This window comes from Pongo abelii, chromosome 22, assembly GCF_028885655.2.
Source record: "Pongo abelii isolate AG06213 chromosome 22, NHGRI_mPonAbe1-v2.0_pri, whole genome shotgun sequence".
NCBI lineage: Eukaryota > Metazoa > Chordata > Mammalia > Primates > Hominidae > Pongo > Pongo abelii.
In genome coordinates, this window is record NC_072007.2 from 906,472 (window position 1) to 930,192 (window position 23,721).

The following is a 23,721-nucleotide window of genomic DNA, read 5'->3' on the forward strand; positions in this document are numbered from 1 at the left end:
ATTAGACCAGACGGTAAGGCAGAGGCTGTGGATTCAGCTCCTTTTTGTCCCCCACATTACTCTTAAGAATCCTTTAAGACTACTCTATCTCTCTGTGATGTAGGCATGAAACTGTAGTAGGCAGTGTGCACTCTCAGTGCCCATGGTTCAAGGCCATAGTTTTTCAGATGATGGACAACCATTGCTTTTTCCTGAAGAGACTTAGTACCATGTGGCTGAGCTTAAGCGGGACTCTAGACAGCATTGATTGCATTTTCTTCTTCCTCTATGAACTGGGATTTCTCCTTCTGTTTTTCTACTACCTAGAGATGAATCTGTATTTGTCAATATTTAGGTAAATTAGAGACATAAATCAGGTAAGGAACCCTAGACACAGCTTCTAGCATAGCTGGACTCACGTATTTCTCTTCTCACTTTATGATATCAATTATATTGGCACAGGGAGAGATACCCTTCGATGGGGTCTCTCAGGAGCAATTAGAGAAGCATACTTCTAGAGAAGCTGGTAGGACAGGGCAGGAGGACCAGTGAGGATAAAAGCTTCTGTCCAAATTTTTGAGCCTAGATGTGTGTGGCAGATGAATCAGGAAAGATCCCAGATTCCTGGAAGGGATTATTAGGAGAGGATCCATTCACCTTCTGAGTCAGATTTTCAGGGTTAAGTCTGTGGTAGGGCTGCAGAGAAATGCTTGCTTGGGAAAGCCATTGATCATGTGCAACATAGGTGGCTCCAGCACAGGGAGAAGCCCTCTATTTGAGAAACATCATACGTGTGTGGATGTATCTGTGCTCTTCCTCAGCAAAGCACCTTTGACTGAATGATTGTTTGAGAATTATGCGTAAAGAGCGCTATATTATTTTGAATTTAGTAAACATTGGAACAGAAACAAACAATATTATCTACTTTCAAATTGAATAACAGCATGAGCAACTTCCACGAAAATGTCACATGAGGAAATTCCGGAGCCTTGCTCATCCCCGGAAACCTTGAATATCGTGATGCAACCTGTAGGGTTAAACTTATCAACACTTAGTTTTTTAGCATATAGATTTTTCTTTATAAAAAAAATTTTCTTTGGACCTTTATTTTTTTATATGTCATGAAGAATAAATCATTTATTTCCTTTGTGATAAGAACATCACATTTTTACACCTCAAGTATTAATGATGCCATCCTCCATGTAGTTTTGTTGCTATGGCCTGAATGTTTATGTTGCCATTCAAATTCATATGTGGATAATTTTAGGCATGTGGCCTTGGGGAAGTGGTGAAGCGAAGAGTTCTTCGTCTTCATGAATGGAATCAGTGCTCTTTCAAAGGAAGTTGAAGGGAATGCCCTTGTTCCGTTTGCAAGATGGTACCATCTATGGGGAACAGGGCTCTCACCATATACTAAATTTGCTGCTGCCTTGATCTTGCATTTCCAGCCTCTATAACTGTGAAAAATACATTTCTGTTGTTTTTCCTGTACCCAGTCTAAGGCATTTTGTTATAGCAGCCTGGATGCCCTATGACACTTTCTTAGGCACTTTGGTCTATTTCTGAATGTTTAGTTTCAGTGACCTATGAGTTTTTTAATCAGTCAAGATTTTTCACAGGGCTTTCCAGTCTTGTTTTAATTTTTTTTCAGAGTTTTCTTTTCTATTCTTATTTGTGTTTTCATCTACATAATATTTTATAATAACGTGTACTTCCAATATTTAATGGTATCTGTATAGGAACAAAATTGAATTTATAAATAACCTTAAGGACAATTGATGTTGACAATATTGAGTTTTTCTGCCTAAGAATACGATACAAACTGTCTCTTTGCTTATGTCTACTTTCATATATTTCATAAGCTTTCTATGTTTTTTCTCATATTCTGTACATATTTTTGTAATATTTATTCGTTTATTTTATTCTGCTAAAAAGTAATTTGAGACACAATGAAATTGTAAAATGTTTATTTGAGAAAGACCAATTGATAAATTATAAAATATCAGACCAAAAGATATTTAGTGCTTCACTGACTGTGTAAGAAGCAAGTATTTATTGGAAAAATGTAGAAACAAAGAAATCATTTAATTGGTGGTAGCACAACTTTTTTTATTGTTTTCTGTTTGTCTGTTTACCTTGTTGGACAGTTTCTATTTATATAAGGTTGTTGGCTATTCCTGATTGGTTGAGCTTCATTTCTCTTTTTTAAATATGCAGCTACAAGAAATAATTTAAGTTTTGCTTTTATTTGCAAATCAAGCAAGATCGAGATCACTTATGAGACCTAACTAACTTTGTCTGCTCAGAGATTATTGAGACATGATCTCCATTTTAATTTACTTTAACAAATTTTCTGTACTTTTACTTTCCATCCAAACTGTAACGTATAAATTATTATTGGTGTACATATGTAGGCCCATGTTGTGTATGCTTTGAAGACATGTCCTCTTTTCAAACTCATTTGTATTATGTTATTATTGAATTTGCCCCATTTATTGGAATTCTAAACTGCAATCTCCCAACTACAAGAGGTATGAGTTCTGAGGAGGTCACAGTAAAGACGAATCAGAAGAGAAAACAGTTCTCCAACCCACACATGCAGTAAAAACAAATTTCACATGGATACAATGAGTAATTATCTAAAATTTAAATACCCTGGAAACATTAATGTTTATCTCATTACTATGTAATATGGAAATTACAAGACCAAAAAAACCCAAAGAATTATTTTTAAAATAGAAATGAAGCTTTTTATATGATGAAATAATCCATAATTTAAATGTAGAAAGCGAATAGGAAATATATGAAATAAAATAAAATTACATGTAAAGGTGACAATTCCTGTATTACATTTAACAATATCTTACAATAAAATAAGTTGAAACCTACATAATAGAAGAAAGTTTAAAATTAGGCAAATGTTATAGCCAGGTGAAGAATAAATACATATGTCAATAAGCGTTTAATGTATTTTGTCTTAGATTTTATATGAAATAATAAAAAGTAAACAAACCAATAGCATGGTAATTTCACCCTGATTGATTCAAACTGAAAAAATATTAACATTTCTCCATTAGAAGTTGGATTTATGGATTGGCTTCATGCTGCATTCAAGGCACTTTGGCCAGGACCCGACACTCATTGCCAAGAGTCAGCAGGCTAGAAGTTTGCTTTTAAGATGATCTCTGGCCTGCGACCAAGACACTTTGTCCTGATTACTTCTTCAACTCTGCCATAGGTTTTGCTGATATAAATGCAAACCCAGCTCTATACCTACCAAACATCTACATGGCTAGAGCTGCACATTGAGAATTTAGGCACTAGGCAAGAGGTCTTCACAGGTTTCCAAACAGACTTTCCAGAATTTCCCAAAAATACTGACATTGTCTTTTTCAGACCCCATCTCCAAAAGAGAATCAGAGAGGCGGTCTGGAAGCCATTTAGAATCTCCAGCCTCCAACCTAGTAACAATGGACTTGGATACAAAAAGGCAACCCACTGACCTCAAAGACACCAGCCCAGATTCTGGGCATTAAATTCCTGCCTCCCCATGAAAGATCTTATCTGAGTCACATCAAAGCCCACTCTTCTTCAACATTCACCTTCCAGACACGTTCCAAAACAACCCCTCAGAATTGTCTTGAGATGAAACAAAAGGTGATGAAGCTCCAGGTTTGGAATGCCTGCCTCATTCCTCACTCCTGAAAAGTCTACACCTGCTGGTTAGAACTCTCACACCTTAGGGAGCCCAGCCTCTCAGAGTACATCCTCTAACAGGACCTCCTGGCCTCTTCCTCCTTGGAGGACAGTGCCCAAGAATAAGGAATATATGGCCTCCACTCTCACCTGACTTGATTGACTGATGAACTGATGTCTGAGGAGGAAAAATATGTAGGGAACAGCCTGGATCTTTTGAATCCCTGTTTCCCCAGCTATGATGCCTGTGCAAATGGAGGGAGAATCCCCAAGTATTACTGGGTGGTAGACAGACACTGCCTAATAAAATTAAATAAATGTAAGGTGACTTGAAGTGGAATTTATCATATGTCATATACAAAATATTAGTTAGTGAATTTTATGTGAAAACAGTCACAATTTGTAAGAGCATTCAAATATAATTTTAATAGGAAGCTATGAAAATTATCCGAACTTGGTATGTAAATGATTGAGTTTGGGTTAACTATCTGAAGGTCATGAGGTTGGTATCTGCTACTTAATTTCCTAAGACATTTACTTGCAAATGGTTGCCATTTTTGCTCTCAATATAAGAAAATTTTTTCTTGCAGAGAGCATTTCTATGAAAGAAAAACTAGAAATTTTGACAATTTCGGTTATTAAAACGATAAAATTGGTTTGTTTGTTATTCTTAACCAAATGCTCCTACAGATAGCACGTAATACCCATGCTTTGATTTTTTTTTTTTTCACCTTAGGTCAATTGCCTTTCATTTTATTCATCAAACTGTATCTACTGTAGATAGATATTGCAGTTGTCATGTGACCTATGGATTTGTACTTCGTTAGAAATATGAATTCTCAGGCCGAGTATATTGGCTCATGCCTGTAATCCCAGCACTTTGGGAAGCTGAAGCGGTTGGATCACCTGAGGTTGGATCACCTGAGGTGAGGAGTTCAAGGTCAGCCTGGCCAACATGGTGAAACCCCATCTCTCTACTATTTACAGTTCACATTGTACCTTGCAATGAATATACATTTTATCCAAAAAGCCTAAAAAAAATGAAATTGGTGGGGGAATGGCTGGAAGTATAAGTGACACAAAAATGACACATGACTAGTAGCTGTTAAAGCTGGGTGACTGGTCTGTTATACTTTTTTTGTATCGTGTATACGTTTTTAATGTTCTGTAATAAAACACTTGTACAAAATGACAAAGTTTATCTGCACTTATCTCTTAAGGTCTTGGTTACCTTTTGGAAGGAGAAAGTGTCAAGGGCATGAACAAATCTGATTCTTAGATACACAAGTGTATATATTTTGTAATAACTCATGAAGCATTCCATAAACGTTTTGTGCCTATATTGCGGTATGCATGTTATACATCAATAAAAATTTAAATTGTACATATTTGCATAACAATCCTAAATTAATATTTTAGAATAATGGTAATGTTTTGTTTTGTTTTAAAGTGGGGCATGTTCACTCAGGACATCATCAGGTTGTATTAATGTTCCAAGTTATTTATTTATGTTTTAACTTTTGGAAGAGTCCCCTAGGTCTTTTAATTTTAACCTCAACACGGTAAGTAGCGTGGTTTTAACTTTTTGGAATGCAGCTTTGTTTTCAGCAAGGTTCTCCCCGAAGAATGATGCTCTCCCAGGCCAGGGCACACAGCACAGTGACCAGTGCACAGGATGCACTGAGCACACACGGCACTCGGTGAATCAAGAACAGAGCAAGCAGCACTGCCTGGGTCTGCAAAATATACTTTGCAGGAAAAGCAAGTAAAATGGAAAGGTCATAATTCAGCAGCAAACGTTTTTACATTCATTTGAGAAATCATTTCTAACAAAGGTTGCTGGTTAAACCCATGGTTTTGTGGGATGCCTACACATTGTAATCACCTGCACAACTTTAAACCGTATTTTTTTCAGATCCAACTGCAAGGATTCTGATTTAAGTGATCGGTTACAACTTGGGTTTAAAGGATTTTGAAAGTTTTCCTCCCCGCAGGTGATTCTCTCGCGGCAGGGGTAAGAAGCACTGGGTAGGGGTGAGGGATACTTTAGCTGTGAGAGATATCCATGTACGCTTCAGGATTTGCCACATCGGAAATCTGGAGTTCGCGGTCTTAGAAAACATTCTTGCCCTGTTAAAAATTTAAGGATGGCTTCAACACATACTTAGATGTTTGGCTACATTGAAGAAAATGAAAATGCCTTTCCAGAGATCAGTTTCTTGAGACAGGGTTTTGCTCTGTCAATAAGGCTGAAGTGCAGTGGTGTGATCACGGCTCATTGCAGCCTTGACCTCCCAGGCTCAAGCGATCTTCCAGCTCCAGCCTTCTCAGTAGCTGGGACCGAAGGCATGCACCACCATGACTGGCTAATTTTTCAATTTTTTTTCTTTTTTTTTTTTGTAGAGATGGCTTTCTCTATATTGCCTGGGCTGGTCTCAAACTCCTGGCCTCAAGTGATCCTCCTACATCAGTCTCCCTAACAGTTCGACCTACAGGCACAGGCAAGCATGCCTGGTGTATTTAATAAAATGTAACTACTAGAATATTTAAAATTCACATGTGCCTCACTTATTATTTCTTAGAGAATTGCCTCATTTTTGAAATCTCAGGCTGCCTGCTCTAAAGCCTGGATGTGCCAGGAAAGTAAAAAATCTGAAATTTTAAAATAATTGTCATTATATTGTTTCCATGTATGAATAACACATATATATTATTCATAAATAAAAATAATCTTACACACAAATGTAAATGCAAGTATTTTACAGGCAGGGCCAGGGTCCAGTGCATGGAGGAAGTCCTGCCAGAAAAGGATCCAGGAAAAACCTATAATTCTTGCTTTATTCAATCCAGTGTCAAATCACATATGTCACTCATGGCCTCAGGGGGCGGGATGGGGAATTGAACTCTATCCAATCATGGGTGCTGGAGTGGAAAGTATCTAATCAGGTGCATAGCAGGAGAAGAATGGGCAGCTTTTTGGATCTAGGGCAGTCTTTGCCTGTCTCTCCAGTAAGAACTTCAGGACACTAGAGCCACCTCAATGCAATGGCCTGTTTTTTTAGTTGTTTTAATACTCCAAAAGAGAATTAGTTTTCTCATGCATTTTCCAAATGTGTGGCAAACAGGGCCTCAAATCTACCACCTTGTTACCCTAGCGTAACTCTGGCTTGCAGTCACATTTTAAATTTCCAGTTCTTTCCTGACACTCATCAACATTAACTAAATTGTGTAACTCACAACATTATCAACTCTTCTTTATTGTACATTTTAGACACACTAGTTTAATTCTTCATTTTTTCAAAAAGCAGTCGATGACACTTAAAAAAATATTTTTCATTTGTAGACATTTTACAGGAGACAAAAGCAGATAATAATCCCCCGACGCTCCACAGTAAAAGAAAAAAAAAAAAAACCTTTGTGCCCCTTTCTTTAATCTTACCTTGGCACAGACACCCCATCAGAATGTCTTTGGGTTCAGGTTTCATTTTAGAAACTTCACAGGGCAATTCATCCTCAGCCATCCTGTTATTTTTTGGTTTAGAGTTTCAAAACTGTTTGAGGATTCCCCAAGATGCCAACAGTGGCCATGACTCTTAAAGTGTCTAGTAAATAGCATCCCTTGTGTCATCTCCTCTCAGGGAACAGCCCAAGGTATGGGAATGCAGTCTCTCTGTGGAGTGGTTGGATGCACTGTACCTGGAAGGAATCTCCAGGTATACCCTTGTGCTAAAAGCAAACCCCTTAGGATATTAAGATTTTCTTACCCCAACGCTTAGTTTCCATTCCTTAGAGACACATTGCAGTCCAGGCAACTGCATGTTGATACTGAGGAAAAAATGTTCTCAGATTGGTGAAGGGAGAGAAAATATTTTAAAAGACAAAGAAACCCAACCCAGTGAGGCAGTGCAAAAACCCGCAAAGTAAAATGCCCCTCACAGACACAGTGGAGCACAGCGTAGCGGCTCCTGGTAGGACGCTCATGACCCACTTCACTGAACAAGATAGGAGCAGGGAAAATATCCCAAGTCATAGAATGGCTTGACTTGACCCTTGGGTCAGATATGTCTGTGTTTCAATTGGCATTGCCACCTTCTAATTTTGTCACTTTGAAAATATTATTGTATTTATTTTAACTTCACTTTTTCATTAACTGTAAATTATGTTTTGTCAGTGGAGCTTCAAAGGTATGAAAATATTTATAAACACATTAAGTTGGTGGATTTTGAGTACAATTAAGTAGTAATATATTTCATTTGCTAAAAATTATTACTTACCAATTTCTTCAGCACAATGATTGTAGCACATTTCCCAGGTCTGTTTTTTATTTGTTTGAGAGGTGACTTCAAGAAGAATCTCAGAGCTTACTGTTGGAAATGCTACCGGGTGTAAAGACAGGGGTAGTCTCTCTTCCACTACAGTGGTAGGAAATGAATACATATCCACAAGCAAGTGAGGTAGATTAATTGTCAAATTACATAATTTATCCCATCAGTTATTCTTTTTTTCAAAACAGAGAACTTGTGCAAGTGAATATCTCTGTTCCATATGCTGCCATCTGGGTGTCTGAAGGTAATGCTAAGTTTTAGGAGCTGAGACTTCGCACCCCCTGGAAGTGTTCAGATATGATTAATTGTTTACCCAAATGATTTGTTATGAACATAATTAAATTACATGTTTATTTTCTGAAAGGGATAGACACTTTGGCTTTTCTTGATGAGTTATAAGATGTAAGCCCCTTAAAATGTTATTTTTTATTTTATTTTATTTTTTACATGTAGTTTCACTCTTGTTGCCCAGGCTGGAGTGCAGTGGCACGACCTCGGCTCACTGCAAACTCCACTTCCCGGGTTCAAGCGATTCTCCTGCCTCGGCCTCCTGAGTAGCTGGGATTACAGGCATACAACACCACACCCGGCTAATTTTGTATTTTTAGTAGAGACAGGGTTTCTTCATGTTGGTCAGGCTGGTCTCAAACTCCTGACTTCATGTCATCTGCCCGCCTCGGCCTCCCAAAATGCAGGGATTACAGGCATGAGTCACCATGCTCGGCCATAACTTCCTCTCTCTTATACCTTAGATTTGAATAATTTTTGCTGGATTCTTCAAAAATGAAGTATTTTTTAAATTGAAAACTAACTGAATGACTCTAACTGGTAATTAGAGGTCTTAGACCATTGACTAAAAGCTAAGGCCCACCTTGATCCTGCAAAAGGGGACCACTGAAGGCCCAGTTGATTATTCCTGGGTGTCTTCCCTGCAGGTGTCCAAGCCTGCTCACACCAACCATGGAAGGAGCCTTCGTCACTGCCAGAAGATACAGAGCCTTGGTAAGCTGGAAGTTCACAGGCAGATGCAGTTGGGGTTGAGACAGAAGAAATGTTGGGAGATTATTTCTAGAATGGAATTGTTATTCTCCTGAGACTGTTTCTAGATTTGGTCTAAGAAGTTACCTAAGAAGTATTGCAAGAAAGAAAAAGTACAAATGATTAGATCTTTGAGGATCTCAAAGATTAGGTGGAAAAGGGCTTTATTTCATAGGGAGGAGAAAACAAGTTTACAAAGAAGATAGGAAGGGAAGCATAGGATGGAGGGTAGCAAAATCTGATCCCAGATAAGGTAATGTTTCACCTTGAAGTCAGCCTGTTCTTAGGAAGGGTATGTATAAATAAGGGTTGTAGGTTTGCTGAGGCTGTGGGTGAGTCAAAGTTCACGGGCTGGTTGGAAGAAGAGAAACAAGCAAAATTTTTGTAACGAGTACTTTGTTTTGACCACTGAAGACTAAATTACTGAATGATTGTTCATTTTTAAAAATAGGAATTTGCAATCTGTGTCCATCTTTGTGATAGGTTAAAAAAAACAGCAGGGAGCATCCTCAAAGTCATAATGGGAAGCACGTTTCTCTTCACTCAGCTGTTCTTTGAGAATACAAAGAATGGAGGAATTTCTTTGAATATAGCTATTTCCAGGATTACCTTCACCCACAACTGTTCCTTGCCCTAGACATCTCTTCCATTTGGCTGTTTCTGAGTTATATTTTTATAATAAAGTGGTAAATATAATTAGAGTTATTTGTTGTTGTTTTTTTAAGTAATTCTGTCAAATTATTTAACTTGAAAAGGGGTTTATGGGAGTCTCAGATTTATTGGAGGTGGCTCAGAAGTATAGATGGGCTTCCGGGACATGTGACTGTCCTCTGCAGTGAGAGCGGTGATGTGAGACTGAACCCTGAATTTGTGGGGTCTGTGCGAACTCTAAGTTGTGTCAGAATTAAATTTTGGGGCAACAAATGGGTGTTGGAGAATCAGTGGGTTTTCAGGGAACTTTACACATTTAGGATCAAAAGTGATGTAAGAAAAAAGACAATGTGGGGTCCTCTGCTGGAGAGAGACTCCAGGTGTCTCGGGGAAGGTAGGCTCTGCTCTGCACACAGCCTGCTACACCATGCACTGCCCTGTGGTTCCAGGCATCCTCCCAGGGTGAGAAGGACCAAGGACTCTGAGGGAAGAATTTCTGAGAACAGATGCCCTCTGCCCTCCTGCTAACCTGAGGCCACCACATGTTTTTCACCCACCGAACATACGCACTGCGTGTTGATTTGGTCAAGCCCCTCCCAGGACAGGGCTTCGGCATCAAGATTGTTGCCACGCTACCTTTCCTCATAGACTTTCCCACCAAAAACCCACACATGTGCCTACAAGGCCCCGGGCATATGCTCTACCTCAGACACTGAATCTGCAGTGGCAACCTGGTTTTTTCACCATCCCAGGTTTCTGTGCCACCTGATCATAATCTCCCCTTCCTGCATGGACATAGAAATAAGTCAGAACAAAGTTTCACCTAGGTCAGTATCTGTACCATGAACCAGTCCTTCCACCAACCCTATACTGTCTCCCAATTGTGGGTTCTTAATAGCACTTTCCCCTCTTTTACCTTTTAGTTCACCTCAAACGCTTTTTTTTATGTGCACACAGTGTGCCCAAGGCCACCCTTCAGTTGCCTGAATCCAGCACCTACTAAAATTCAGATGTCCAGTAGTTCAAGACCACGGACCTAGACCAACTTTTTGCAGGAGGAAATACAAGTTAGAAATGAGAGGCTCTATTCTCCCATTTGAAAATAAAAACAATATATTTTTTCCTTTTCCCTTTTCTTAAACAATGTAATTTACAAAACTTTTATTATTAATTTTTTGAGAAAGAATCTTACTCTTTTACTTAGTCTGAAGTGCAATGGCATAATCATAGCTCACTGTAACCTTAACATTTTGGGTTTGAGAAGTCCTCCTGCGTCAACCTCTTAATTACCTAGGACTATAGGCATGCACCACCATGCCTGGCTAACTTTATTTATTTCATTTTATTTTATTTTTCAAGACAGTGTTTTGCTCTGTGGGCCAGGCTAGAGTGTAGTGGCATGATCTTAGCTCAATGCAACCTCCGCCTCCCGGGTTCAAGCAATTCTCCTGCCTCAACCTTTTGAGTAGCTGGTACTACAGGTGCAAAACACCATGCCTGGTTTATTTTTTATTGTTATTATTTTTAGGAGAGAAAGGGTTTCACCATTTTGGCCAGGCTGGTCTCTAACCCCTGAACTCGTTATCCACCTGCTTCCAACTCCCAAAGTGCCGGGATTACAGAAGTGAGCCAACATGCCCAGCCATATTTATTTTAGTTTATTTTTTTATGGTGACAGAATTTCACCATGTTGCCTGTACTGGACTCAAACATTTGGCTTCAAGAGATCCTCCTGTCTTGGCCTCCCCAAATGTTGGGATTACAGGCTGAACCACCTTGTCTAGCCTGGTAAACTTTTACACGTACCTTTTTTTTCTCTGCTTTTTGAAATATAAGCAAATCATTTTAACAGCTAAATAAGCCTTTTGCCATTATTCGTGATACAGAATTGTCTGTATCTAAGACCTGGAAACTATTGCTTTGTTTTTTAATTTGGCATAGATTTATCTATTTTTATTTTCAGTCTTTTGAAGTAGGCACAGCTCACTACAGTGGCTCATGTTTTTAATCCCAGTGCTTTGGGAGGCTGAGATGAGGGAATTGCTTGGGCCCAGGACTTTGAGACCAGCCTGGGCAGCATGATGAGATTCCTTCTTTATAAATAATTAAAGTAAACTAGCAGGCCATGGTGGCACAGGAGGCTGAAGTGAGAGAATCATTCGAGCCTAAGAGTTTGAGGCTTCAATGAGCCATGATCACACCACTCTACCACTATAATCCAGCTTGGGTGACAGAGGCAGACCCTGTCTCTAAATAAATAAGTAAATGAAAAAATGTGTTTTTCCATACATAAAAATAAGTAAATAAACAGATAAATAAAATAGACATGGATTTGCTTAGAATAAAGCTAATTAGAAGATAACAGAAAAGAGAGCACCAAAGATGGGCTTCACCCTCGCAAATGATTCCAGCCTATTAGGACACTCACAGAATATTCCCTGCAGCATGACCCACATGAAAGTAGAATGTCATCATGTCAGGCTGCACCAGCGTCGGAAGACTAAACGCTGTGGGGAAGAATCTCTCTTATGGAATATTACCAAAAAGTGAGAGCCCAGCTCCTGCCCTGATGGGCTACAGAGATGAGTTCTTGAGATAACACATTTCCTAGAGTAGTTTAACCTTTTTTGTGTGTAACACTTTCTCCATTTTCCTGCGAAATCCTCCCTAGTAATAGTGTTAGCTTTTAAGTTTTCAGGGTCTGGAAGGACTGAAGCTGCATTCTGCAGGAGATACCTGGGGCAGAAAACTAATACAAACTTCAGCCACAGGCGTAAATACTCATGACCTATTGTAAAATGAAAACAATACAAAAGTCTTTACTGTTATTCACACAACTGTGTGAACAGAGACTTTCCACATAACCAATTGCCACTGAGACTGATGAAGGTCAGATTCCACTGAAACAAGACTATGAGTTACTCATGGGAAGGCCGTAGGACAAAGCCCAGAAATTTTTCATATTTGAGTCTGGGTCCTGGGTCTTTCCCGGTCTTCTCGGGTTTCTGTCTGTAGAGACCCCTATGTGGCTTCTCTCAGCACAGCCCGGTGCTGGCTGTGGTTGCTGGTTTAGTGCACCTGCCCTTTTTCCAAAAAGAGGAAGGAGTTGGCCACATCAAACAGCTCCTCATCAATCTGAATGCAGCTTTGTAAAAAGTGCCTAGAAACCACGCAAAGAAAAGTCAGTGGTCTGCCTTGTTTTCACCGTATGTGACACCTCCATTAGAAATTCTTCTTTTCTCTGCACTCCAGCCTGGGTGACTGAGCGAGACTTCATCAAAAGAAAGAGTGAGAGAGAGAAGGAAAAAAAGGAAGAGAAAGAAAGAAAGAAAGGGAAAGAGAAGAAAAGAAAGGAGAAAAGAAAAGAAAAGGAAAGGAAAGGAAAGAAAAGAAAAGAAAAGAAAAGAAAAGAAAAGAAAAGAAAAGAAATTCTGCTCTTCAGAATAGGCACATAAGGAGATTCTGTATAAATCTCCATCAAGGAAGGAAACCAGAGGACAAGTTAAAGTCTTGGAATTCACATCTGAGTACACAGACTCGTTCTCCAACGCTCTTCTTTTTATTCTGCCAGCTATGGCCTGGGTATGAACAAGACAGATACACAAGGGTTCCAACACCTGACAGTCTGCTTCACTCCAAGAAGAGTGCCCTCCCTCTTGTCCCCCCTACAACTCATGGTACCAAGAAGTGGTGTGGGACTGCCCAGATGAGTTGACAAGAGAGGCCTGGTGTGGAGGGGCCTGTTTTGGGCTGCCCTGTGTTATTTGCAGGTGCACCCGGCCAATAGCCCGGGGCATCAGGGATGAAGGCTGAGTTGACATCTGTGCTATCAGATAAGACTTTTACATTGAGCCTTTGTAAGGCCGAAACTCAGAAATTTCAGGGCACAGTGAAAGAACATCTCACTCCCTTGAGCATCTCTCACCAACAGAGGTGGATACAGAGCTGTCTCAAGAATGTGGGTTCCTGGTTTCTTAACTGCTGTTGGGTTCTGTCACCAAGAAAGTGTGTTAAACTCTTCAAGATTCCATCTACTGGGCCCCTTGAAGACCTACCCAAAGGCCCCACTGTGCTACTGATGGCTCAGTCTCCTCTTCCATGTCAACTCTTTATTTGTACACAATTATGCAAACACAACTTCCCCTTAATTCCCTGGAAAGAACTAAATGCAGCCTGGGTTCCAGGATAGAAGAGATAGCTGGAACATAACCTTCTTTTTCTTACCATCTCTGGAACCCAATAAAATTCACTGTGTATTCGAGGCTTCCCCAGCCTCCTAGCATGCACAGTGGGGATGATGCTAACATCTACTTCCTAGGGAATGGATTAGGTGTATATAAGATAAGACATAAAAATAATGATGTGGTGTCACCTGTAGATGATGCACACACTTAGAGATGGAAGCATTAGGAGAATAGGTGGGAGGTAGCATGGGCCACAACTCAAACAGGCTTTTAGTCTGGCAGGGTGATCTTGGGAATGTCACTTCTCCACTGGGCCTCATTTTCATTCTGCTCCAGTACGAAGTTGAAATTAAATGTAGATATTGTCCTCCGGCATTCATATAGTTTAGCTGTTTGTCCCTACCCAAACCTCATTCTGTATTATAACCCCCAGGTGTTAAGGGAAAAACCTGAGGGGAGTTGATTGGATTATGGGGACTGGTTTTCCTCGTGCTGTTCTTGTGATAGTGAGTTCTCACGAGATCTGATAGTTTCATAAGCATCTGGTATATCGCCTGCTCTCACTCACTTCACTTGTCAGCCACTGTAATTGGAAGGTTTCTGAGGTGCCCCCCCAATTATGTGGGACCGTGAGTCAATTAAACTTCTTTTTTATGTTACCCAGTCCCAGATACTTCATCATTGCAGTATGAGAATGCACTAATACAGGAATTCAACTTTACAGTGCTTTCTCTTTATATTTAGAATTATATCCATGTGTCTTATCACACCTATGACAGGGGAAGTCTTCACAAAGTCTCCCAGAACTAGGTGGTCAGTGACTCGGTTTTTATTGAATAAAATGGCCTACTGCCTGACGCCAGTAGTATGGCCCTCCGGTTTTGAGGAAAATAACATCTTGTAGGTTGGCCAACAAGGGGATAGGAGTCCAGCTCAAATTTGTTTTGTGATACTGGCTTTAAGGCAGTGATTAGAAAAGGCCTAAGATGTGGGTTCTGTAGGGGATTGCTGGAAGGAAAGCAGGAATATGGAAAGTCATGAGACATACACAGTCATCTCTTCTTGCTTCCTCACAGGTCACATGCAAATTCAGGGAGAGTTAGTATGAAACACACAAAGGAAATTTGGGCTCTAACATCTGCACACTGATTCTTCATGGACTTCAGTTGGCCATATTGGTTCCAACAATTTCAGCCAATGTTTAAAAATCTCATAAGCAGATAAAATTTTAGTGTTTCAACAAGCCGTTTCTTATCTTTCATTCTGAAGATCCGTTTTTTAAGTCATATTTCTTAACAGTTTAGAGAGTACAAACTCAGCTTCTGTCCAATGAAATACAGAAAAGGATTTCACTTTTGTATTAGTTCAGGCTGCTATGCCAAAGAACCATAGATAGGCAGCTTATAGACAACAGGACTTAATTTCTCATACTTCCAGAGGTTCAAATTTGAGATCATGGTGTCAGCATCGTTGAGCTCTGGTGATGACTCGCTTCTCAATTTCAGACTGCACACTTCAGGTTTTATCCTCATTTTGTAGCAGGAGGATGAGAGCCCTCTGCAGTTTCTTGTATAAAGCCAGTAATCTCTATATAAGAGTCCCACCCTCAGGGGTTAATTACATCCTACCTCCTTATAGCATTACACCGGGGGTTACAATTTTAACACAAACATAGAAGAAAAATTTCTGTAACTCTCAAGTCTTTTTTTCTCTCTTTGTTTTTTTTTTGTTTGTTTGTTTTTGTTTTTGAGACACAGTTTCACTCTTGTATCCCAGGCTGGAGTGCAGTGGTGTGATCTCGGCTTATTGGAACCTTCGCCTCCCAGGTTCAAGTGATTCTCCTGCCTCAGTCTCCCAAGTAGCTGGGATTACAGGCATGTGCCACAACACCTGGGTCATTTTGTATTTTTAGAAGAGACAGTGGTTTCACCATGATGTCCAGGCTGGTTTCAAACCACTGACCTCAGGCGATCCACACGTCTCAGCATCCTAAAGTGCTGGGATTACAGGTGTGAGCCACCGCACCCTGTCAAGATTTTTTTAAAGCTCTCATTTTTCTCCTACTGGGTTTTTCCTGTTTGCGCCCTTGATCTTTCTCTCTGTCTCTTTTTGTGTAAACCTTTTTGTCTAATTCTCTCTCTCTATTGTATTCCTCAAACACAGAAAGCAAGCTCCAATGCTATGAGATGCTCCATGTAGAGACCCACATAACAAAGACCTTAGGGGGTGCTCAGACCAGTAGAGAGAAGGAAAGTCAGGCTGTCTGTCCACACTAAACCCTGCCAATTTTCACACGAGTCAGCTTAAAGGCTCATACTTTCCCAGTCCAGCTTCAGTTCAGACCACAGCCCCAGTCTCATAGAAGACCTGAAGGCAGAGGTAGCCAGCCGAAGTGTGTCCAGATTCTGGTCCACACAAATTATGAGATATTATATGTCATTGAAAAGTCCTGAGTTTTAGGGCAATGTTGTCAGAAAGGAGCAGATATCTAGCCTCATCTCCCAGGTCCTAGGATTCTCCATCCCTCTGCTTATATCTTCCTAAGGCTGTCTGCAGCCAAACTAGTTCCTTTGTAACCTCTGTCAAACTCACACCTCTGAGTCCCTTCACTAAGGGTGGCTTCTCCCTGACACATTCTTGTGCAGATGCCTTCCTGTTGTCATCCTCATCATGGATTAAAAGTCACCACAGTGAGACCTGAGGTCCTCCCATGCAATAATTTTCCAGCTTTTCTTCTCAACAATCTACTTAATATTATAGTCCTTGCTCTTTCTTTTCACATATACTTGCTTTAGTACTTTTGTCCAGCTGTCCTCAGACTGTTTGGTCCTGGGTTGGGGTGTGCAGGTATGATGTAATAATTTTCTGTACCACATGTTGGACCCACCAGGTTAGCTGGCAAAGGGTGAGTGCAAGGGAAAACAGACTGGCTGTGGTTATATGGGGGATCTCTAATATCCCTTCCTCTTTTCACCACATGATAATGTGGAGGTCACTCATAACAACATGAGTTGTGTGACTCTTACTTGTTCCAGCTGCTCCAGCAAAGCTCAGTGGGCACCAGAAACAGCAGGCTGTAACCACCTCCAGGTCATCACTAATACTACAGCCCCATGCAGGAGTACTACGGAACAAGTCAAGTACCTTGATTTTTGTGTCTTCAAGACACTGGTTCTTCAAGGTCCTAGGGGATAAAGTAGCAGGATCTGAAGGTCCAAAGTACAATGAGTGACCTAGGAATCCTCTTTTGCCCTCTCTTTGCCTCCACCATTTCGGTTGTGCTATTTACTCATGAGGTATCCTCCCCTTATCCAGTGAAACCATTTTCTACCACTTTCAAATGAAGACCTTAAGAACCCAAAAGTAGTTGGGATTTTCGTGGACTTCAGCCTCAGAGTCCAATGCTCTGGCACATTTAACTCTGTCTCATCTTCATCTACCCAAGAAGCCTCTCAAGTGGCCATGCTTCCCTCTGATTTGAAGGACCTGCAGAGAGTGGATGCATTTTTGCAGTCTCAGAGCAAGAATGCAGGCTGGCAGACACTTATGAGTATGTGAAATCATCGAGGTCACCCACTTCAGGCACTCCTTTTTATGAGGAAGAAAACAGGCTTTCCTGTAGGCATTGTCTACATTAGGCTGAAGTGGAGCATAGCTCATTTTACTTCCAGGTGCCCTCAGAGCTGGATGCAGAACCCCAGTCTTGTCATCTTGAAACTGACACGGAGAGGTCCCCATGTGAAAAGAACCCTAGATCTGCTCATTTTCTGTGCACTTGAATGTGTAGCTACAGACTCTAATTTCCAAAACAAACCTGATAGGTGGGACGGAGCCAAGGCCTAGGAAGCTGGAGCCCTCCCTAATGGTCTGGAGCCTGCCTACCTCCTGAGATCTGGACGAGTCCCTGCCTCTTTTGGGACCTCAATTACCCAATTGTAATGAGAAATTAAATGTAAAACTGCATAAGCATATGCTCTGTGAGAATTTGGTGTCAGAGTCCTCAATACTGGATGATTATTGGGATGGGGTGGGTTTGGGCCCCATGGGTTCTCAGGCCTCCTGTCATACCCAGTGCAGTATGTGTAGAGCTCTGGACAGCCAGGTCTTCTTTCCTGAGCCAGCTGATTACAATACAATTGAACAAGGGCTCTCACCTTAAATATGGTTTCACAGGATAACCCACCTTCAGCCACCACCTGCTCTGTGCTTCCTATATTTTGGGGAGCTGATGAAAACCCCCAGAATATTGAGGGAGCCCAAGAAACTAGACTTGTGGGCCTGGAGAAAAGAAAAAAAACACTTTTCTATGTCTCCCAAACTGTAGAATCTCTTGTGAAATATTTAATTTTGATTATATCTGAGCTTGATAATATGTTCATATGTTAACAGCTGCTTAAATTTATTCTTTCTGTGAAGTGTGGGATAATGTCTTTGCCATGTTTTAAATGAACTTCTAAAAGCTCTCTTGAGAGTGGAGATGTGAGCATCTTTGTGATATAAACTGCACAAATTTGTTGCCAGTTTGTTCTTTTTGTTTTTTTTTTAAATGTTTTGTTTTATTCTGGTTTGGATGTCTTTTGGGGTTTTGTTTTGTGGCTACTTATTACTACAATGTAACTTCTCCTCTAATTGACTGACAGGTTTGTACATTCTCAATAAAATATTTTGGTAAAGTCTTTGTAAATACTGTGTAGTCAATTTTACATTACAGAAACATAAAACAGTTAAGACTATCATGATGAAAAAGAAAGACTGAGGGCTTAAAAAGTAAAATACAACACAGCTAAAGTAGTGTGTAAAGGGAAACTTATAACACTAAATGACCACAAGAGAAAGCAGAAAAGGTCTAAAATAGACACCGTAACATCACAATTAAAAATACTAGGGAAACAAGAGCAAACAAGTTCAAAAGATAGCAGGAGACAAGATTTAAGATCAGAGTAGAACTGAAGGAGATAGAGACACAAAAACCCGTCAAAAAAATCAATGAATCCAGGAGCTGGTTTTTTGAAAAGATCAAGAAAATAAGTAAACTTCTAGCCAGACAAATAAGGAAGAAGAGAAGAATCAAATACATGCAAAAGGAAATGATAAAGGGGATATAACCATTGATCCCACAAAAATAAAAAGTATCATTAAAGAATATAGTAAATATCTCTTTGCAAATTAACTAGAAAATCTAGACGAAATGGATATATTCCTGGACACATATACCCTCTCAAATCCAAACCAGTAAGAAGTCGAATCCCTGAATAGCCCAATAACAAGTTCTAAATTTGAGACAGTAATTACTAGCCTACCAACCAAAAGAAGTCCAGGACCAGACGGATTCACATCCGAATTCCACCAAATGTACAAGGAGGAGCTGGTACCATTACTTCTGAAACTACTTGAAACAATAGAAAAAGGGGTACTCCTCCCTAACTCATTTTATGCGGCCAGCATCATCCTGAAACCAAAACCTGGCAAAGGCACAACAAAAAAGGAAAATTTCAGGCCCGTATCCCTGATGCACATCGACGCGAAAATCCTCAATAAAATACTGGCAAACCGAATCCAGCAGCACATCAAAAAGCTTATCCACCACAATCTAGTCAGCTTAATCCCTGGGATGCAAAGCTGATTCAACATATGCAAATCAATAAATGTAATCCATTACATAAACAGAACAAGTGACAAAAACCAGATGATTATCGCAATAGATGCAAAAAAGACCTTCAATAAAATTCCACACCTCTTCATGGTAAAAACTCTCAATGAATTATGTATTGATGGAACCTATCTCAACATCATGAGAGTTATTCATGACAAATGCAGAGCCAATATCATACTGAATGGGCAAAAACGGGAAGCATTCCCTTTGAAAACCTGCACAAGTCAAGAACACCATCTCTCCCCACTGCTATTCAATATAGTGTTGAAAGTTCTGGCAATCAGCCAAAGAAAGAAAGAAAGAAAGCGTATTCAAATAGGAAGTCAAATTGTCTCTGTTTGCAGATGACATGATTGTATATCTAGAAAACCCCATCATCTCAGCCCAAAATCTCCTTAAACTCATAAGCAACTTCAGCAAAGTCTCAGGATACAAAATCAATGTTCAAAAATCACAAGCATTCCTATACGCAATAATAGGCAAACAGAGAGCCAAATCATGTGTGAACTCTCATTCACAATTGCTACAAAGGGAATAAAATACCTAGGAATCCAACTTAAAAGGGATGTAACGGACCTCTTCAAGGAGAACTACCAAACGCTGTTCAAGGAAATGAAAGAGGACACAAACAAACGGAAAATAATCCGTGCTCATGGATAGGAAGAATCAATATTGTGAAAATGGTCATATTGCTCAAAGAAACTTATAAATTCAGTGCTATCCTCATCAAGCTCCCGTTGACTTTCTTTACAGAATTAGAAAAAAAAAAAAAACTACTTTAAATTTCATATGGAATCAAAAAAGATCCTGCATAGACAAGACAATCCTAAGCAAAAAAACAAAGATGGAGGCATCACGCTAGCTGTCTTCAAACTATACTAAAAGGCCACAGTAACCAAGACAGGATGGTACTGGTACCAAAACACAGGATCTTACCCTATCTCCTCGGACAGAGTGCAGTGGTGCAATCACAGCTCACTGTAACCTCAAATTTCTGAAGTCAAGCAGTCATGCTACCTATGTATCCTGAGTAAATATGACCACAGTTGTGCACACTACCACTCCTGTACAGTTTCTTTAAAAAAAACGTGTACAAACAGAATGTTGCTATATTGCCTCGGGTGGTCTCAAACTCGTGGTCTCAGGCAATCCTACTGCCTCAGTCTGAAAGTGCTGGCATGAGCCACCATACCTGGAATTTTTTCTCTTTTAAGAATAAAAGGACTTTAAATAATTAATAGTAAAATAAAATAAAGAAAAGTATTGCATAACGATAAAGGGTTCAATTCAACAAGAAGTCTTAACTATCCTAAATGTAGATGCACCCAAATTTGGGGAACATAGAGTTATACAACAAGTACTGCTAGACCTACAATAAGACTCAAGTAGACACACAATAATAGTAGGGGAATGCAACTCCCCACTAAGTGTTTGACAGATTATCTAGGCAGAAACTTAACGAAGAAATTCTGGAGTTTGATTTGACACTTGATCAATTGAAACTAATAGACATTTATAGTATACGCCACACATCATCTATGGAAAGTAAATTCTTCTCATCTGCTCACAGAATATACACTAGGATTGAACACTTCCTAGCCATAAAGCAATTATCCATACATTTTTAAAAAATTAAAATTATGCCAACCATACTGTCAGGCCACAATGGAACAAAGGTAAAAATCAATACCAAGAAAATCTCACAAAATCGCAGAATGATATTGAAATTAGACAACTTGCTCCTGAATAAATTTTGGGTAAACAACAAAATTAAGGCAGAAAATTAAAAAAATTTTGAAATAGATGAAGAGACACAATATAACAAAATGTCTGGGATGTAGGAAAAGCACTGTTAAGAGGAAAGTTGAGAGTGCTAAATACCTGCATCAAGAAGTTAGAAAGATCTCAAACTAACAATTTAAAGTCACACTTAGAGAAACTAGAAAAATAAAAACAAACTAACCCCAAAGCTAGCAGAATGGGAAAAATATTCACAACCTATGAACCTGAAAAAATCTAATACTCACAACATGTAAGAAACTTAAAGAATTCACAAGCAAAAAATTACCCCATGAAAAAGAGGGCAATAACTGACACTGTTCTAAAGAATACATACAAGAGGCCAAATAACATGAAAAATGCTCATCATCACTAACCATCAAGGAAATGTAAATAAAAACCACAATAAGACACCATCGTACACCAGTTAGAATGGCTTTTGTTAAAACGTAAAATGATAATACATGTTGAAGAGGTTTTACAGGGAAAAAAATCACTTATACACTGTTTATAGGGATACAAATTAGTTCAGTCACTGTGGAGAGCAGCTTGGAGCCTTTCCAAATAACCGAGAGTTAAACTATGATTCAACCCAGCAATTTCACCGCTGGGTATATACCCAGAAGAGAATAAATTCTTCTACCAAAATAGCACATGCACTTGTTGGTTCATCACTGCACTATTTATAAGAGGAAAGACATGAATCAACCTAGGTGCCTATTAATGGTAATTTTTTTTTTTTTCTGAGATGAAATCTCACTCTGTTGCCCAGGCTGGAGTGCAGTGGCTCAATCACAGCTCACTACAACCTCCGCCTCCCAGGTTCAAGCAATTCTCCTGCCTCAGCCACCCGAGTAGCTGGGACTATAGGCCCATGCCACCACACCCGGCTAACTTTTATATTTTCAGTAGAAACGGGGTTTCATTATGTTGTCCAGGATGGCCTCGATCTCCTGACCCCATGATGCACCCACATCAGCCTCCCAAAGTGCTGGGATTACAGGCGTCAACCACCGTGTCCAGCCTATTAATGGTAAATTGAATATAAAAAGTGTCACATGTACACCAATACTACTTAGCAAAAAAAAAAGACAAAAAAAAAAAACAAAACAAAACTTGTCCTTTGCAGCAACGTTAATAGAACTAAAGGCCATTATACACAGCAATTTAATGCAGAAATGGAAAAGGAAAATACTGCATGTTTTCACTTATAAATGGAAATTAACACCGTGTACAAATGGACATAAAAACAAAAATAATAGACAACTCTTAGAGGGTGGAGAGAGGGAGGGACAAAGAACTGAAAAACTGTCTACTTAGTACTATTCTCACTGCCTGGGTGATGGAACTCCTCACATCTCAAACCTCAGCACTATAAAAAATACCCATGTAAAAAACCTGTGTAGGTACTTCCTAAATCTAAAATAAATTTGAAATTCTTAAAAGAGGTCTTACTCTCTCACCCAGACAGGAATAGAATACCATGATTATAGCTCAATGCAGTCTCATATTCCTGGGGAGCTCAAGCAATATTCTTACATCAGCCTCCAACTTCCTGAGACTACAGGAACATTCCGCCATGCATGGTTAATATGTAGAAACATTTTTTACATACAGCTTCTCACAATATTGCCCAAGGTGGTCTCAAATTCCTGGCCTTAAGTAATTGATATTGTTTGGCTCTGTGTTCCCGACCGAATCTCACCTTGAATTGTAATAATCCCCACATGTCCTAGAAGGGACCCAGTAGGAGGTAATTGAATCGTGGGGGTGAGATTTTCCCGTGTTGTTCTCATGATAGCAAATAAGTCTCATGTGATTTGATGGCTTTATAAGTGGAGGTTCCCCTGAACAAAGTCTCTTGCTTGCTTCAATAATGGTGAGACCTCCCTAACCATGTGAAACTGTGAGACCATTAAAACTTTTTTCATGATAAATTACCTAGTCTTGTTTTTGTCCTTATTAGCAGCATAAGAATGGTTTAATACAGTAGTCCTCTTGCCTTAGCGTTCAAAGTAGCTGGAATTACATGCACATGTCACTGTGCCTGGCTAAAACACCTAGCTTAAAGATGCTCAGTCAGCTAAAGAACATAGAAAACTAAACAGAAAAACAAAACAATGCATGAAGATAATGAGATTATCAACGAAGTGATTAAAAGTACAAAATAGAAACATAAAGTGTGGAGCTGAAAAGTAAAATACCTGAATTTAGAGATTCACTAGAAGGTCCAGCAACAGGTTTGATCTAGCAGGAAAAAATCCAGCAAGCTTGATAAGAAGTCATTTGAAATTATAGGCTGTGAAGGCTAAAAATAATTTTAAAAATTAAGAGAGCCTAAGGGACTTCTGGGATACCATTAAAATGGCCAATATACTTATAATGGGAATTCTAAAATAAAAAGAGAGAAAAGAGA

At 39.5% G+C, this 23,721-nt stretch overlaps 2 long non-coding RNA genes across 2 annotated transcripts in view; one reads left to right on the forward strand and one right to left on the reverse strand.

Annotated features, from left to right (window-relative positions):
• LOC134760832 (uncharacterized) overlaps positions 1-6,962 on the forward strand; it is a 26,483-nt gene extending 19,521 nt beyond the window's left edge. Inside the window, exon 2 of the long non-coding RNA XR_010138829.1 lies at positions 6,079-6,962. This is a non-coding gene — a long non-coding RNA (uncharacterized LOC134760832). The remainder of the gene's footprint in view (positions 1-6,078) is intronic.
• LOC134760831 (uncharacterized) lies at positions 6,034-23,390 on the reverse strand. The gene is made up of 2 exons (XR_010138828.1): positions 7,950-23,390; positions 6,034-7,500 (listed from the first exon to the last, which is right to left on the reverse strand). It is a non-coding gene; the product is annotated as an uncharacterized LOC134760831 (long non-coding RNA).
• Positions 23,391-23,721: the final 331 nt, after the last annotated feature.